Genomic DNA, 15627 nt, shown 5'->3' on the forward strand with positions numbered 1-15627 from the left:
AGATTTTAATGTCAGTAATCCAATGTTTCTTCTTTTGTCTCCAATGCTGTTATTTGACCAAGGGTACGTTGTCCAACTGATAACATCTTGGACTCAAAGAAATCTGATATTTTGCCTTAGACATTCTCATAGATCACTCCTTTAATCCTTACAGCAATGCTACAAGCTATTGCTACATTTTACAGATGTGAAAACTGTGGTTCAAGGTGTTTAAGTCACTTGCCCAAGATATATAGCTAGGACAGTGGTGAAGCACTTGAACTTGGTTGTAGTCTAACTCCAGTGCCTCCCATTATTTTCTAGCACTGAAGTCTCAGCAACTCTGGTGAGGATGTGTCAGCTGTGCCTTCTGCATGCCTAACTGTCTGAACTAGTTGACTTAATGATGAGTAGAATGAGTCCAGTGGCCCTAAGAACACACAAGTCATTAGTTGAGTGAGTTCCTATGGCAATGTGAGCTTCAAAAGATGACTGCCATGTTTGGGTCTCACTTTTCCTTGTGCCTTAAGGTGCCCAAATAGATTAGGCTCCTTATTTCCAGGAAACCATGGCTCATATCTCTTTGTCTCACTTGCACATAGCTGGGCACATAATAAGCAAACAGTAAATATTAATTAATAAATTAATCTTCACCCTAAAGAAACAATTATAATTTGTTTCTGGAAAAAAAGAAAAGAAATATAGGCTTATTCACCCACTCTACTATTGTTCAGTGTATTTGGGTTTTGATTCAACTGTTAAGAGTTCATCTTTGGGTTTGCATAAAACTTCTTTTAATTTCTTTCTGTTTCACTTTCTTTCTCAACAATAAAAATCATCATAATTTAAACTCAATAAATTACAATATCTCTGTTTTACCCCTGGAACATCTGCGATACCCACTAATCTTCTAGGACCTAGCAGCCTGGACTAGGAGATCCAAGAAGAGCAGTCATGATTTCCTTCCCATCATTTGTCCATCTTCCTAGCACATGAGCACTCCTACCCTAGTTGTTCCCCAGAGAGACCTGGTGGGTCTCTGATGTCCGTCATTGATGTCCGGAGGGGCTCAGAGCCCATTCATGAAAGGCAGGAAGTGGTACAAACATTCAAAACTATTTTAATAGACTGAACCATTAGAGCTGAGCAATTTGGAACTGAATTCCAAACTTCAACAAAATGCTATTTAACTTTGGTTTGTTTTCACATTCTAAGGAGCAATGATGACAATTTTGGTCTTTATCTCCATAGGATTCTTCCTTCTTGGATTGAGACTGGCAAAAATCATTTGTGAAATTTTGTAACTGTTTGAGTGCTAAAAGAATTAGCACAGTAAATACAACCCCTTTTTGTTCCCACAGAGTTCTGACCTTTATTGACTTCTGAAATTAAAAACTACTTAATATCCACAAGTCTTTGTTTTCCTATGGGTAGTATTTATACTTGAAAGTGGAAATTGAAATAAATCACTCGAATTAACCTGCCATGAAAATCCTAAGGACCTAGAACTTGTTCTAAAATTATATTTCAAAATTTGATTTGTCAAAATTTTAAACACCTACATTTAACCTTGTATCCCCTCATTTTGAGTTTTAACCACTATTTGGTATTTATGGAAAACAGCTCTAAGTTAATGAAAGAGAATATATACCATTAAAAATCTATATGCCGATTAGATTTATAGAGCATAATTCAATAATTTTTTATAAAGCAATAAAATCACTTGCCAACTCTCATGAAAAACAACCATATGTTTTGGTTTTAATAACGAAAATGTTTTATAAATAAGCTCCAATTATGGTCCATATTATTTAAAAAGCATTGAATCTTTTCCTCTTCCAAGTGTATTTTTTTCTCTATATTTTTGAAGCACGTAATAATTTACATGTAAATTTATAGTATTTCCAGATTTACTCATTCATTTAACCACAAAAGAAACATTCAATTTTTTTCTCTTTTAGTTTCCAGTATGCCTTAAAATGACATTTATCAAGTCAGATGACCAATGTAACAACTATGAAAACATTTTATAAGAATTACTTTTATCCATGAATTTCAAAGAAAATTAAATCATAAGCATAGATTCTTCTATGAAATTTAGGGACAGATTCACCCCATGAATTAAACTTTCAGTGTCTTTTATATATCCCCTTATCACTTATGTGTAGGTATAAAATATTATCTGCTTCTTTGTGGAAAGCAATTTGGCAATATGTATTAAGAGCCTTCAAAAGTTCTTATCCTTTTACCCAGAGTCTATCATAAGGATATAATCACTAGGCTAACAATTTCTATGTGAGTTTTTATTACAGTGCTAGTTATGATGGGAACAAATTGGAAATATCATCAATGTTCAACAATATAGGCCTGGTTAAATGAATTGTGGTCAATCTACTTGATAGAAGCTTGTACAACCCTTAAAATGTAAGTTTGTAAGAATATTTAATAATATGGAGAAATGCTTATCATAAAATGTTAAGTGTTTTTTAAAAGTGAAACTTTATATGCTACTTTTTAAGTTTTTCTGAAATTAGAATGATAATCTATATAATGTGAAGGTGCAGATGCACAAGAATGGAAGGATGCGCGCATGAAAATATTAATCTTGATTTTCTTTGAGTGGTGAATTATGAGTGATTTAAAATTTTCTCTTTGTATTTTCTACCATAAATATCTATTATTTTTATAATCAGAAATATGTGATTATTTTAAATATTATAAAAGTAATAGTTAAATAAATGATATTGAAGAAAATTATTTATTGATAAAGTTGTTTCCATGTAAGTGAAAAGGGTGTCAAAAATATCTTGCATAAGATGATTGCATAAATATTTTAATATTTGTCTTCTACTGTAGTAATAACCTATGTACATTGTAAATGATACATTAAAATGAAAATATGCAGAGGATGAGGTTTATAATATAAACAGAAATTCTTATGAAATTTACCACACTATGCAGATTAACAATTCTCCATTTGCTCCCCAGAGGAAACCACTATCTAGGAGATGTCATATAGCTTCCATAACTTTATCATTACATGTTTCAACCTATATATGTACCCATAACAAAATAGAAATATCTAGAAAATTTTTAAAATTGTTATTAATGGTCTCAAAGTGTATGTATAATGTATATTTCATTTGCAAATTGTTTTTTTAATCAAGTATGTTTTTCAAAGGCATCTGTGGAGATATATGTAGATCTAATGTGTTCATTTTAACCACTATATAATATTGACCCATTTTATGATTTTACAATTCACTTTTCTATTTTAAAATTAATAGACATTCATGTTGTTTCCAATATTTTAACATTTTAAAACTGCATCAAATAGTCTTATACATGACTTATACACATGGACAAAAGTTGCTTTACTATGTTATATACACCTAGACTAGGAATCGCTTTTATGACATACGCTCAGTTTTAACTGTTATTAGATATTGTCAGATTCTCCCCTAAATGAGTTGATAATTTATACTCCTAGCACTTATAAATAAACGTGTGCACACACACAGAGTTTACCTTTTATCAGTTATATGTATTGTAAATATCTTCTCCTAATCTGCAGTTTATTTCTCAGTTTACATTTAATTTAGTCTAACTTGTCAATCTTTCCCATAATGGTTTGTATTTTTTATTTAGCAAATTCTTCTTTATCCCATTTCATATAGGCATTTTTCATATTTAATCTTGAAAGTTTAATTTTTCACATATCTGAAATGTTTTTTGTATATGGTATGAGTTAAATCTACATTTTTGCCTGTATATCCATTTGTCCAAGCAGCATTTTAAAAATTGTGATGCCATTGAAATCTCATGCTATCATTGCCAACTGCTAAATGCCCGTCTGTTTGTTTCTGGGCTTTCTGTTCTCTTTCATTGGTCTATTTGTCTGTCTTTTAACCAATACCTCAATGTCTTAATTACTGTACCTTAGTAGGAAGTTGTGATATCTTCTAAAATGAATTCCCTCTTCTGATCTTCTTCAAACGTGCCTTGACTGTTTTTCATTCTTCATCTTCCAAACTTTAGGATCAGCTTGCCAGGTCCTGCCTGCCCTCTCTGGGAGTGAGCTGCTTCTGCCTGCAGCTACTCAGAGGGAGTCAGCCAGTGTGCCATTGCTCCAGCGCCTTCCCTGAGATCTCCGTACTTTGCTGCAAGTTCAGTCAGCTAAATCCTAGAGAGTTGACTAGCCTTGTATCATTTATTTTATCAAGGTCTTTTTCCTTAACATGATGTATTTTCAATCAGCAAATACAGTTGCATAAATAACTTGGAAGAATAATTTTCTCTCTTTCTCTCCCTCCCTCTCTCTCCTGCCCCACTCTCTCCCTCCCTCCCTCTCTTCTCCCTGTCTCCCTTCTGCACCAGCACTCCTGCATCCCCATACCCCACGCAAGAGGTGATCATCTACTTTTTGGACAGTTTGCTGGACAGTGGGCAGAGTGATCACATATTTTCCAAACTCCAAAACAGCATATATGATCTAACCCATGGTCTAACACTAGCAAAATATTTGTAATCAAAACGGACCTGGAGAAATCCAAGATGAATAGTTTGCCAAATTACATTCATTGAAATCTTAGTAAGATAGCCTTTGGGTCAGACTAAAAGTAGCTCTCTCACAGGAAAAGGGAAAAAAGGGGAAGGAAAAAAAGCCAACCTCATTTTTTGCTGGTCAAATTTAAGACTTTTCTCTGAAAATTTTTTTCTCCTATGAAATGTCCAATCTAAAAAGGTACATAAACATACTTAATTTACTATTAGTTATGTATTTATAATTACTGCACAGTTTATTCTTCAGATTGGAACTCAGGTTAGCTGAGTATATACATACTAACCATTCACCATGCACTTTACCAAAACAGAAAAGAGCAAAAGAAATTGTGTTTACTATTGCTATTACTATTTTAAGGAGATAATTTATATCACAGACCTCCATCTTCATATACCATATGCCCTGTAAATTGCTAAGGAGTAATTTCTGGACCAGAAATACTGTGCCAAGAGATGGCGTGTTCCAGGAGAAAGACAATCGGGTTACTACAGTTTCATTACAATGTTCTAACAGCTCTCAGTGTGACCGATTCTATGCCTGCACAGCCTTTGGCCAAAAGGCACCAGGTTTGCAGTCCAAGGTGTAGCTGTGAGAACTTCCAATCTTTCTGACATTTTGTTACCCAGGTTTTTTACTTTGAGGTCATTCACCTCTTGCACAAGCACTGATAGCTTTAGGAACCTCTTTCAGGGTGTGGCATCTAACCTCCAGAACATGGCAGAACAGGGCAGGAAACCCAATCAACCAAAAGATGAAGGAAAAATTAAGAGGGAAATCAAGGTCACAGTGGAGGAAAGGAGGGGGCGCTACTTCACAAACCATAGGCCTGTCTAACACGTGCTCCCCTTTTAAATGAATCTGAGACTTTTCCTTTTTTCTTAGGTAAGGCCCTGCAGAGAGAGCATAACCACCTTGAGTCCAGGCCAGAGCACCATAATTGAGGGATCTCCTAACTGAGCTCAGCAGCTGCAAGAGAAATAGGTCGGATCAGACCTGTACCAGCCAGTGTGAGCGCCTATAATCTTCCAGGCAAACCGAGGGCCTAGGTGAGGCACATCGGGGTGGGGGCAGGGGAGAGAGCAGAAAGTCAAAATGGGAATCCTGTGTGTGTGTAAAGCTGTAAGTGTCCTGTTGTTCACTCACTTCAGTGCCGGGGCAGGATGTTTCTCTGTCCAACCTGAGCACCGAACACTTGAGTACAAATAAAAGTTGGCTTTATGGAAGGTGTTTAAATGAGTGCTAACACCAGTCCCTAGAAATCGGACTGTCCAGGCCCAGGTGGAAGCTCATCGCCTGCAAAGGGGGGAGTGCATGCCAGGGACTCCTAGATTATCAAAAAAATATCCAAACAGCCCTATTTAACATTTAAATAAGTAAGAGGACCAATAAAGATTTCTTTTGCTTAAAAGTACTAGCATTTTACAACTGTAAAAGGCTCCGCCATAGTCTATATGAAGCCCTGATTGCACATGAAACGCCCAGTTAAGCCTGGAGGTTTGGCCCACACTGTAATCTCACTACAGTACAGGCTACATATTATGGAATTCAGCTTTCAGGATTTCAGACTAATTAGAGAGGCACCCAGTAGCACTATGCGGGTTCTGTCAGCATTTCCACTATAAAACCCCCTTTTCTGGGGTTTATAACTTGGCCAATAAAAGATAGCCCCAGGCTGGAATGCGCCACGCAAAAAGGTTCAACACAGGAATAAGATTTTTTGTTTTAAACCAAATTTCATTAAAAATCAGTTCTTGTAAGAACAGGGCAATAAAAATATGCTGCTTTCATTATTTCTGATGTTTTCAGCTCCTTGCTTTGTTTAAAAATAAAAAAGGAAAAAATAAAAGCACTTTCCAGGCATCAAGTAAGTAAAGGGTGGTGTGTATTTTAATGAAAATATTTGAATTATTGGGGCTGAGGAGAAACTATTGCTTGCCACACACTAGTTTTGTTTCACAATGTGGGTCCAGGATTGAGTCTGGCTCAAATTGATTTGGAAATAGTGTACAATGCCTTCAGTCACAGGGGCATTAGTGGTTTTTCATGATAGCGCATGTTAACCAGATCATATTGTGGAGTAAAATCCTAAGCATTAGCTGGGCTTACTGAGAGGAAAGCTTAGCAATGATACCAGTGCTTTACATTATCTAGTAATGCTTACAAATAACAATTTTATTTCTACATCTTGGCAAGAGGAAATGGGGAATGCACAAATCCATATACTTAACAATAGCATACCCTATGTACAAATAAAATTAAACACTATCTCCCTAGCTTTAGTTTTGTTTATGTTACCCTTGCTAATTATAGTTTTTGTTTGTAGACATTTTATCTTCAAAGGTTAAGACACCATGAGTATTTGAATTTAGCCCAAAAAAACAAACAAAAAGAAAGTGAAAGGATGGGAAAATCAATAAAGTCTAGAGCAGCAACTCGTGCCTGCCACTGTTTTAGATGCTTTATATATGCGTTTTCAATAAAAATTCACAGCAATCCCATGAAAATAAGGCTCCAGGAGGTTAAGCAAGTTTACCCAGAGTCACAAAGTTAAATGACAGCACAGACATTCAAACGCAGTGTGTCAGACCTCAAAAGCTGTGTTCTGCTTGCTGTAATTTACAATACAGTTGACTTTCTTTCCCCTCCTGAACTAATTTTACTGTGGAGCTCTTGCTCCGTAATTTCCTCAGTTTCTACCCACAGTAACTCTAAATTAGCCTTGCTTGTTGCTGCCAGAATTTGCTAATCTTAACGAAAACGCTGAGAGTGGAGCTTAATTTTGAAAGCATTAGATTACCAGTGTGCCCAATGCTCAAGGCAACCCTAGCAGAATGAAGGATGGGAAAAGCTCAACCAGAGAAATGCAAAGAACCCTTTCCAACGGAACTGCCAGGACAGATTATACAACTGAGAATTAAATGCAAGTTTCTGAACCCTCTTCAGAGGAGGTTCATCCAAAAAGCCATGGGTGTGCTTTCACAGAGAACAAACACTGAGTCTCAGTTTACTGAGGGACATTGCCCCTGCACTATCTGTTTAACTTCTGGAGCTCTGCCTTAATAAAGATTAATTGTATGCTTCTTTGCAATCTGCCACTAGGCTATGCCTATCTATTAAACAAGCCGTACTTGCTCTTTGGAGACCAATGTCCCATGAGACCTCCTTCTGTCCATTTGTATTATTATACTGGGAAGACCGGCTGGCAGAGGACCGGGGCGCCACTAACCGGCCAGGTGACTGGCTCTTGGTGGGAAGAGGCCGTAAGGAAGGGCCAGGAGGCCAAGGAGACTCCAGTCTGGCTACAACCTCCTTTCTGCTTCATACGCCATTCATTCTGTCAAGCTACGCTCCCCACCGCTGGGATGATATTTGTGCCATTGACGCGTAAATGAAAGAAATACGAGGCACCTCCATTAGGAATGTCCTTGCTTCTGTCTATTTAAATTAGAGCCTCAAGGGAAAACCACATGCTTTTAACGACCTTTAATTGGTTAAAGGGAACAGTAAGTTCCCTCCCAGGAGCTTGAGAACAGAGCTCTTTTCCTTCCGGATTTGTTTCTTGGTTAACCAGACTAGGGAACAAAAGAGTTGTAAAATATTTGTTAGGCTGCAAAGCTTAGCAAAGAAATGTTAAACAACACTGATGATGATATTGATTTCTTTCTCTCCGCTTCTGCTTACTCCCTTGTCTGCCACTAAGTCAGAATGACCGTCCTTGCTGCGGCTGTCTGGTCGGTGGGGAATGGGAAAGTCCAGGAGAAAGTGGCCTCGGTGGCCACTGGCCGCAGAGCCAGTTCTGCCTAAAAACGCCCAGGCAGGGCCAACCGCATTTCTTGCCTTTTCCCTAACTCAGACTCACGGCGGGGCTTTATACGTGTGTGTGCATGTCTGTCCCACTGACCAAAATTCAGAGTTGACAGAAAACTTACAGTAATGTCTCCCTGTTACAAAGGTTCTCCTCTGCTTAGTAAAAAGAATCACAGCAGGGTTTTTAAAATCGTGCATGTCTATAATGTAAAAAATGAGGAAATGAGGTCTAAATATAGATATTACATCTGTTTAAATGATTCGTTTTCCTAACATATACATATGTATATACTTATAGTCCATCTTACATTTGTGAGGGAGATAAATAGAATTCTAAAGTTTGAGATCTGGATAGCTTTAAAGTTCCTGACAGTTACCCGCAGTGTCTCACACAGTTGCCTTCTCAGAAACGTGCCATTAACTGAATGACTTAAGGCTTATAGCACGTGGCTCAATGTTCATTAGGGTCATAAATTACTTGAGTGATGCTAATTATCTTTTGCCTTCAGTGCTCAAGATCAATATATTTGTGTTTGTTTTTTACTTTAAATGTATTTCTTTGCATATATTAGATTTCCCAACAGTGAGCAGAGGACCAATGGCAAAGAGCATGCTTGTCATTTTCCATTGTTTCTTCTGTACCTGGTTTGGTAAGAAGAAACATAATAGACACTCAATAAATATTTGTTGACTGAGTAGTTGACTAATATTAAGGCAGGGTTAGTGTATTTGTGTATATTCTATAGAATGGCTTTGAAACTCTTTTCTTTGAAAAACCAATGAGCCACAGAGAAATCACTGGGGGTTCTTATAAAATAAATGAGTTCATAGGGGCATGATAAATTCCTGCCTGCTCCATAGCTATCAGGTCTTATCCAAGTGTTTGCATTCCAGGAAAAAGACCCAGGAAAAAGATCTCCAGCTTCAGAAAGCTTGAAAAGCATAATTAGATTAAGTTAATATGCTGTTGAGTAATAATTTACCTTATTTTAAATAACTTTTTTCATAAATTACCAGTATGCTAAATTGTCAACCAAACAACAATCTTTACAAAACCAAGGTTAAGGGCAAGTTAAATTCTAAACCTCCATGTTTTGATTAGGGCTTTGCTCCTTGTATCAATTTTCAGTTCTGCCACCCCATACCAGCGACTCCTGGAAAACTAGCTTTCAATGTTCTCACCCACTCACCCTCCTTTGCATCTCCTTTCCCCACAACTTTGAATCTTCCAATCAGAAACATAGGCTAAATTATATAAAGTAAAATGGATCCCATGGAAGCACTGTGGAATGCAAGCTCCTACTTAGAAGAAAGAAAGAAACAAATGTCACTGGATTCCCAAAGCACGTGGTCCTGGGTCCAACAGAAGACATTTACATTTTCAGACCACTCTCATTCACCCACAAGTCTGTGGGCCAGTCTGTATTAGCTGCCTTCCTCTCTGGCTGTCAGTCTTTACTCCTCTCTCTTATGTGAAAACATTGGGAAAATATTTGGATTTTTGGTTGAGAATACAGATAACATGAGGGGTATCAAATAGTTTTCAGATGATTTTTTTAAAATTTCCCAGTGGTGTGTTTTTTTCCTCTCCCCTCTTCCCCCATGCTGGAAATTATTTTGAAGTTCCACGTTGCATGCTGGCTCTGCCCTGAGCTCTCACTTCCTAGCATTCATCAGTGACTATTGCAACTCACTTTCACTGCAATAAAAGCAAATAAGGAAAAGTCTTTTCCAAACCATCCTGGCCGTATGTATGTAGTGAAAGTGTGTGTATGGGTGGGTGGGGGGGAGAGAGAAAAAGAGAGAGAGAGAGAGAGAGAGAGAGAGACCATAATACATGCTTTAGCAACACAGACGCACGCCCTCCCTTTTGCATGCATATTTACCCGTCTCTTCCGGAGGTCTCATGTGCTTCAATTGCTCATTTATTCTTCAACCTTGGATAAAAAGACAAGGAGATGAGGGAGGGGGAGGGACAGACAGACCTATAGATGACAGATCTGTAGACAATGTTGTTAGCATGCCAGATCTTATTACAGAACCGTGGGAGGTCATGTATGCCACATCCCGACTCCATGGGGACCACCACACTTAAAACAAGATGAAAAAAATGTGATGTGGGGGAAAAACCCTCATGGGCAGCCTTCAAAGGCAGAGACAGGTTGTGACTGGATTAACATTTATTGACTGTTTAAGCCTGCTTTTTGCTTCAGGACAGAGATACACGAGTTTAATTGCAGAGGCTGTAGTGCCAACTGATCACCAGAGTGGCAACCAAAGCTTAACTAATCAGTTCTTCATTAGTGAAAAGTCTCTATTACAAAACAAATTAAGCATGCGCTGATCCTCACCTCCAGGTCCAATGGCATTACAGCAAAGTTTAAGCTGTTAGAGCACTGAAAAACGTATTAAGGGTTAGCGCTGAGATAGCACTTTGCTATTGATTTTACAATACACAGGTATTATGATTTATGGAGTGCTGGTGTCACTCTAACAAGCTGAAGGACACACAATATCATCTCCAGCATCATTAAAATTCAGAAGCCTCCAGAACTAACTCATCAACCGCTGTGCATTGTCATAGACCATGGAGCTGGGCTCCAGCTCAGGACAGTTGTCTGCTTGTTTGGCCATCAGAAATGTAGAGCTGCCCCTCAAAATTTATTCCATGCCTCCCATTAATTACCAGAACCTATTTTCACACTGAGTTATCAATTTTATTTTGTTATTTAATTTTGCTTTTAACATCAGAAGTATTTTGTGCACACTTTAGACACGCTTCTTTAAGAAAGAAAGAGTGTATACCAGGGCAACATTTAATTCAAGCAAGGCTCGAACTAAATCATGCCAAAAAAGGATTACCTTTATTTTTCAAAATACTCAGGTAAAAATCTGGCTGCACCAGCTACGGTAATTAATCAATAGATATTCAATGAGCACCAATTATGCTCAAGTAATAATAATAAGAGCTAATCACGTTATTGAGCATTTACTATGTTCCAGAATTATTCTAAGTCCTTTTGTTGTAATAAAACATTTAATCCTCACAATATCCTCTGGTAATGGAAACTATTTTTTATGTCCATTTTACTGATAAAAACATGGAGGCCCAGAGAAGTTAAGTACACAGCTACCAAGTGAAAGAACCAAAGTTCCGTAAAGCAATCTGATGTCCAGGCCTTACTCTGGGCCAATTCCTATATCTAACAATCACTTCTGTTAGCACAAGCAACATTCTTTCAACTAAAGCAAGTGTCTGTAATCCTGTAATTTGAGGATCTGGTGAAGATTTAAAATTGATCACTAGTTTTATCCAAAAACTTCTTACGGGGTGTTATTGAGACACCCTTCAGTTTTCTGTTCTCTGAGCTATATTATCCACCATAAGTATAATATTATTCCAGAGGACCCATTTTCTATGCCTTTAGTCATTTTCGATACATCCCTTTACTTACATCTTTCTCCTTTGCCTGAGATGGTAGATAACCTAAAACACAGTATCTTTTTCTTTCTTGTTTTACACCCTTCCCCAACCCTACCTGCATCCCAAAGCAAACCCTGGTTGAGTTTTGTAAGAGCATCTGTGGCATTCACAATCAATACTGGATTAAACTAATTAAATTACAAACTTTTAACTTGGCTTTATAGCTGTATTTTTCCATAACAGTGTTTACTGAAGAATGAAAATTGGTAAGTGTCATGTCTATCTTTTAACTCAAACTGAAGAATTTGGGACTGGTGTAGCATAAGAATCTCTTTCAAAACTCTCTCACCTTTTAGGAGGCCCCAAAACATGAGACTAAGATATTAGCCTAACACTTCATAACTAGTGTTATAACTATATTATTGATTCACATTTAACTTTATAACCCCAGATCATTTCCTGTCTAATATGCATAGTGAATCATTTTCTAAATTTCATTGAGGTTCTTTTTCCCACGTATATTGCATGCATTATGTTCCTATTAAGGGTTATCCCAATTATTATAGCCATTTTTACAACCTGAAAGGTTATTAGATTTCAAATTTTGCTCGTCATTTCCTCTGATTATCTTGGTGCCATTCCATTATCTATGTCCCTAATAATTTCAGAAATGTTATAGATTGGTGGCTGGCTCCTAAGGAAGACCATCTGCTTAGCCAATACTGAGTCAGAAAAATCTCCTTCGTTATGTGTCCATCTGAACAGGTTTCCTCTGCTTCTGCGTGTCACTTGACAATCTCAAGGAGTCTCCACGGTTCTCATCATCTTCTGATCATGCTGGTGCCTTAACTCAAAGTACCCTTATGTCCACTTATAAAAGCACAATTCATTGTTAGTGGTCAGGCCCAAGTATCATCTCTCCTGGGAAGCCTTCCATGCTTCCTCAAGCTAGAATTATCACTCTGTCCTTATTTGTTTCCCTATGTTAGCCACTTAATTTTGACGGAATCAAAAGACTCACTGAAAAAAGATGTATTTGAAATCAGAGTTTTATCCAAGTGCAGTTTTGCTGCACTTACTCAGTTGATTCCAGGGAGGTTAGAATCATCCATAATATTCATCTCTAATATCTTAGTCTCATTTTCACATTCTGTAATATTGTTTTCTGAATTTGGGCTCTTTAGTCCTCATTTAATCAAGTTGTTCCTCAGTAGCTTTTATCTTTCCCACATTAGCAACGAGATAAGAGTTCCTTGTGTCCTTATGGTATTTCCTTTAAAATATGGAGCTCTTCTGAACTCCTTTGTCTCATGAAATATGCCTAACTTCAGAGCTGGTAGAAACCTCAGCTATAAGCTAATATAACCTCTCATTTTATAGATAATAAATTAATCTGGGGAAGCTTAAAGAAACTAACTCATCCAGCAAGTTAGGGTGATGAATGGATTAGAATCAGTGTTCTGTTTCCAAACCTTAATTGAGCACATTGGCCACACCTAAATGTGGTGAAAAATCAAATAGACCACAATGGTGCTGGTCACATGGTGTTACTGAGTCAACCTTTCCACAGTCATGTGCTTTGTTTAAATGGGGTCATTTTTGCCAATCCCCCTAAGCTTCCTGACTCTGACTTCTGGAAATTAATATTCTGTATTTACCTGGCTTCACTTCCAGTCCATTTCAACCTTGAACTCTAAATTCAATTTATCTTCACCAAGGCTGTATTAACCCTTATAGCCTCACCTAACCTTTCTCTGGACGAACAAGCCAACACATCTCGTCAAGTTTACTCCGTTTCCATAGGTGACTTGCCATTCCGTGAACAGCCTCGGGTCTTTGCACATGGACCGTTCTCCTCCCAGCACCGCCCAGCCCAGTCCCAAGCCTGACCCACAACCCCTCTCAAAGGCCAACTCATGTGCACCACCCTCAAGCCCTCCTTGCCCATTGCTTAACCCTCTCCCCCTCACAATGCGGCCGTTGCCTCCGTGCTAGCTCCTTTCTTGGTCTGTTTTCTATTAGGATTTCTTTTTTATTTATTATTTACCAGACTGCACTCCCTAAAAAGAGATACTTTCCTTTAGGCACTGAGTGACTTCACAAAGCATGATTTATATAAATGTTTGTTAGATGAATAAGTGAATAAGAAAGGCATTTTGAGAATCCGTTGCCTTCTACACAAATAGATCTAACCCCAAAACTCCAGAGATGTCTTAATTCGTTAGTCAAGGGTTTAAAAACTAATTTTTCACAGAATGTATGATATAAAGAAATTCCATGATGCATAAAAAAATGTATGACGTGCTTTGTACACCATGACCCTGTATTGCTATTTCTAAGCATGACCTAAACTTTATATTCAATTATGATAAATTGTAATTGCCCTTTCTAGATTTCCTTAGCTAAATTATCTATAATGAAGAGGAAGAAAGACAAGTTTCAATACCTACAACCTCACTAAAATTAAATAACTTTATAAAACGTTCTTACGAACCACTTTCAGGGTTATATTTACATAGCATCAATTCATTCCCAGCAGATTCAGGTGTGAACAGAGAAATTCACTCACTCTTTTGGCTGTTTCATCTAAGCAAAGACACATATTTAAATATTTGGAAACACCAGTGTAACCACCTGGGTGTCTCTCCTCTGTTTGAGAACAGTCAGATTGTGCCCACCACGCTGGGTTAAAGGTGTTGTCACGCCAGGCCTAGACTGTCTTTGCTTCTCCTCATCACTCCTAACTCCTGACGTCACCCCCTCACTCCCTGAATAAATTCAGTGCCAGCCCCTCCGGGATAGATCTGCCCTGCCCCGCGCCGGCTCCGCGCAGCCTCCGGTAAATCATCGGCGCGGCGCGGCTGCGGGTGGTTCTGCGGTGCACTGGGGACCCCTATTGGCGGGACGGGGGCACTGACCGCGCGGCTCAGCGCCCCGCGGAACGGAAGCCGGTCCCCTTCGCTCGGCTCCTTTGGGCTCCAGCTGAGCCCAAAGCGACACTGTTGACGATTTTACCCACCGATTAATCAGTTTGTGAAAGCAAATGTGTGTGTTAAGTGTATTTTGTGTTTGTATGAAGACTTCACTGAGTGAGAAGGCAGAACAAATGACAAGAAAAACAGTATGTGACCTGCAATTTTAGGGCAATTTATTTTCCGTGGATAATAGACAACAGGGATAAATGCAGCATTGCTGTTATATAAGCACATATTGATCAAATACAGCAACGCATCCGCAAAGTCCCAGTCTCTCTGAGAGTTGGGTAGTAAATTATACACTTCATGTATACAACTCTAAAAACAATATTGTATCGGTTTTAAATACTTCTGTGATAGAATTTAGTAAATAACTAGGTTTTTGCAGGGCCTTTAAGTGGTACCTTGCTTAATTTAAATTAAAAGGCACTAGTTTAGAACCTCCAAATGTTTAAAATAACATTTTTATTTAAATCGAAAAGAAAAAAAAAATTTATAATGAAAAAATAATTACCTCTCAAACCTCTAGATGTATTCTTCAATGTGTATATTGAAATTCATTTGGCAGCTTAAAAGATTAAATAGCTAGGGTTTCTATTATAACTATAATGTAAAAGGTGTTGTATGATACCTAATGTACCATAAATCTTCATTCATTTGGGATGGGGAATTGTCTGAGAATGCTAATCGTACATCTTGTTTGGTGTTTTTCCTCTATATTTTTCAAATCTATCCTTTAAAATAAATTTTTTAAAAGATAATGGCAACATGAATATGATAGCTGTTTATTTCAAGTATTAGCTTTAAAAACATTAAAAACTTCTACCCTGTCCAGACTGTTCTGAAAAAGCTAAGCTCATCACCTACCAAGTGAAAAA

The 15627-nt window shown here is 37.7% G+C and overlaps 1 long non-coding RNA gene across 2 annotated transcripts in view; it reads right to left on the reverse strand.

Annotated features, from left to right (window-relative positions):
* The window catches only part of LOC148092606 (uncharacterized), a 56897-nt gene extending 52619 nt beyond the window's left edge, over positions 1–4278 (reverse strand). For both annotated transcript variants that reach the window (XR_015714923.1, XR_015714922.1), the window contains exon 1: positions 3918–4278. This is a non-coding gene — a long non-coding RNA (uncharacterized LOC148092606). The remainder of the gene's footprint in view (positions 1–3917) is intronic.
* Between the last annotated feature and the right edge of the window lie 11349 nt (positions 4279–15627).

Source organism: Miniopterus natalensis, chromosome 8, assembly GCF_054644295.1.
Source record: "Miniopterus natalensis isolate mMinNat1 chromosome 8, mMinNat1.hap1, whole genome shotgun sequence".
In the NCBI taxonomy this organism is placed as follows: Eukaryota; Metazoa; Chordata; class Mammalia; order Chiroptera; family Miniopteridae; genus Miniopterus; species Miniopterus natalensis.